Here is a 3,765-nt window from a genome sequence, read left to right as displayed (position 1 = left end):
TGACCAAATTTAAATGCTTACTGTGTGTCAGGTATTTTTCTAAAGACATACACGCTTCCTTTAATGCAACAACTTTGAGAAGTATGTTGTTGTTGTGTACCGTTAAGTCAGAACTGACCCATAACTGACCGTCCAGTGGGTTTTCAGAGGCAGTTCATCACACAGGAGGAGATTGTCAATCTTTCTCCTGTGGAGCAGCTGGTGGATTTGAACCACATGCCTTTAGGATTACAGCACAGTTTCTTACTATGAGGCCAACAGAGCTCCCTAAGAAGTATATTCTACAATAATTTTTAGCCTGCCCTCTCACATACCCCACAAAAGAGAGAGAGAGAGAGAAGCAGAAAGCAAAGAAAGAAGGGTATTTCAGTAGAAAATAAGGAATAGTGTTGAATTTTTGTTTCTAGATTCCCTTTCTTGATACATAATATAATCCTAATGCTTTAATTCCATTCTTATTTGTGATACTACAGATTATCCTACTCTTCAAAAATATTCATCTTCTTCACTCCTTTCTTTTTAAAGAGTTATAATTGGATCTTTATTTTAAAGATTCTTCTGCCAATTTAGCATTTTCCACCAACTTGGGGAGCAGAAACTTTCACAGACTTATAATTTTGTTCAGGCGCTGCTTTTGTGGGAGCCTTTGTGCAGCCACTGTGGTCTTCTCAGATGCTTCTTTAGTCTTTTTTGCTTCCTAGGCCGCCCTGATGCCGTGTCCTCGTTGAGCCTTTCTAACTTCAGGTTTTTGATTCCTCACGGCCATTATATCAGCAAAAGATGCACCGGTGATTGCGCTCCGGAAATTGACTGCGGGTCGGGTTCTCTTAATTTTTTTCTGATTGGCCCTTTATGTTCTTTCTTCTGTAGAAGATGGTCCAATTTACTTGCCATGGGTTCCTTTTGGAAAAAAATGCAGGAAAATGAACCGCTTCCCAGTGGTCCTGGCGTGATGTCTCCCACGTCAGGGATAGATCTTTACCGGCTGAAACCGCACACCTCAAGACTGCAGGGGAACAGGGAGGAGGGCGAAGAGAAGATCCCCTCCCCTCCTTAATCAGGGGTTGGCTTCCCACCCCTGGATAGCGAGCTGTCATATGACTTGCTTTGGGGAAATAGATCTTAGCAGATAACGACTTTGGATCTGGAAATGGCCTACTAATGGTTGTTGTTGTTGTTGTTGTTGTTGTTATGTGCCATCAAGTCGTTTGCGACTCATAGTGACCCTACAACAGCCCTAAGCCGTGTTCTATCCTGTGCCAATCTCATTGCCTCTGACACACCCATCCCGATTACCCCAGTCACTGAATCAATCCACCTCATAGAGGGTCTTCCCCTCCTGCGCTGTCCCTCTACTCTACCCAGCATGATGTCCCTCTCTAAGGACCTGTCTCTCCTTACAACATGTCCAAAGTATGTCAGATGAAGCCCCAGAATCCTTGCCTCCAAGGAGCAGCCTGATTTAACCCTCTCTAGGATGAATCTGTTTGTTGGGTTAATGAATTTCCTTGTCCTGCTGTAGCCATGAGAAGAGCTTCCCCTGAACAGCTCATGCTCTGTCAGGGCAGGTCTCCTAGTGACCACAGGAGGACGGATCTGCCCTCGGCGGCCGACAGCCTTACAGTTGCAGTGTCCAACAACAGCCATGCAAAAATTATCCTTGGAGGCTCCAGGTAATTTACATTCATACTAGGTTCTCCAACAGATTATCACCTTGTTTTCCATTTTTCTTACATTAGAGGCCGAAACAGATGCTGGAACTGCAATGACAGAAAAGGAATTGGAACCTTACCTTTTATTGACGTTAACAGTATCTCCACTACAACGAGTATCTTTTTTTTATTTGAAAAAGAACTGTTCACAAAAGGACAAATACTGCATAGAGCCACTGTTGTAAAGTAGGACTGACATCAGGTTTGGGGGGAAACTAAGAAAAGAGGGGATAAATAATGTATACTACATTGAAACAGATGAGGGAGAGAACTGTTCAGGAGGAATATATGATTCGGTATTATTGTCATGACAAGAGTCCAGAATGAAAGCTGCATCGTGGAGTGGACTGGGGGTGCGGGGGTGATTGTATAACAATGTGTGGGTTTGTGGTTTGTTTTGTTCTTACTTTTCAAAGAGAAAAGCAAACTAGGGGGGAGAGGGTGGGCAGGGAGGAAAATGTGCAACAATAAATGAATGGAAATCCAAAGTCTCTGTAAACTTTCATTAAAATTTAAAAAAAAGTACCATTGTAATGTGCCCGAGACTCATAGTGACACTTTGTACAATAGCTATGAACCCTGCCCTATGTTGTGTCAGAGTCACTGACTCTGACACACCTACCCCAATAACCACAGTTTACTGTATCAATCCATCTCATCCAGGGCTTCCTCTCCAGCTCTGTCCCTCCACCCTTCTGAGCATGATGTCCTTCTCTAAGGTCCTGTCCCTCCTGGCCACAAGGCCAAAGTATGTGAGATGGAATGTAAAAATCCTTGCTTCCAAGGAGAAACTTAGTGGGTTTTGGTGTTGGGTTGTTTTGTTTGTTTGTTTGTTTGTTTGTTTTGCGTGTACTGTCAAATTAGCTTTGACTGGTACAGGAGGAGATTGCCCCTCCTTCTCCAGCAGAGCATCTGGTGGATTCAAACCGCTCACCTCTGGGATTGCAGTGCAGCTTCTTGCCACTAGGCCACCAGAGCTCTCCGAGAAACTTGGTTTTACCCACTCCAAGACAAACTTGTTTGTTCTATTAGTGGTCTATGGATTGTGCAGGACTCTTCTCGAGCACTACAATGAAGACTATAGCCCGGATCAGGCACCCCTTAGTCCCTAGACTGACATCACTACTAGTTTCTTAAATAACAGGGTTGGGATTTTTTTTTCACCCTCCACCCCCCTGCAAAACTGTAAAAAGAGTCTTTAGCAGTCATGGAAAGTTGAGAAAGGAAGCCCACGCTTCTTTCTAAGGGCTTTAATGAGCATGTGCAGGTAGCCTTTCCCTTCCCCCCTCAAAGCTGGTAATGACCTTTTACAAGTGCTCCAGATCCTTCATTCAGGGGGACCAGGATCACCACTCTGTCCATCTCATTCAGTGTTAATGGTGAGAAAACTGTCACCACCTCTCTGGACATCTCGATAATGTGCAAAACATCAATTTTCCACCTAATAATGATGAATTGCACTGTCAGGTTAATGATCAGCCTGGAAAGCCAACAATTAAACTGAGAAATAGAAGTTCGATAGATGTTCTTTAAAAAAAAAAGTCTGTGTAAATCACACTTCTATAAATTGAATCACATTCTAAAGACACCAAAAAGCTATTTCAACAAATGCCATGTTGACATTTTTTCCTAAAGAAACCGATCAGACTCATCTATCTGTTAGGGAAGTTTTATGTGTTGGGTGTTCTTGAACCAGGCTACCCCTGGGAGATGGCCTTTCTATAGGCGGCCACCCACATCAACAATGACAACAATCATGGTAGTAGAATGCTTTTCATCACTCTTTATTTTAAAAGTGTTTTACCAACACATACTAATATTTACAACATTCAAGGGAGGTAGATAAGTATTATACCACTTTCACAGATGAGGAACTGAGGCAGAAACTCATAAACTGTATTGAAGGGCAAACTATATGGACAGCACAGAGTCAGGAAAGTAATTTGTTACAGTCATGGGTCACGAGCAAGTTCCCATCAACCCAGAAGTAGCAGACGCAACACAAAAGTAAGACTCCATTAGTCTGACTAGACTAAAGCTCCACGTTACCTTG

The sequence above is a fragment of the Elephantulus edwardii genome, unplaced genomic scaffold, assembly GCF_000299155.1.
Source record: "Elephantulus edwardii isolate Elephantulus edwardi_28Jun2011 unplaced genomic scaffold, EleEdw1.0 scaffold00052, whole genome shotgun sequence".
In the NCBI taxonomy this organism is placed as follows: Eukaryota; Metazoa; Chordata; class Mammalia; order Macroscelidea; family Macroscelididae; genus Elephantulus; species Elephantulus edwardii.
This window is presented reverse-complemented; position numbering follows the sequence as displayed.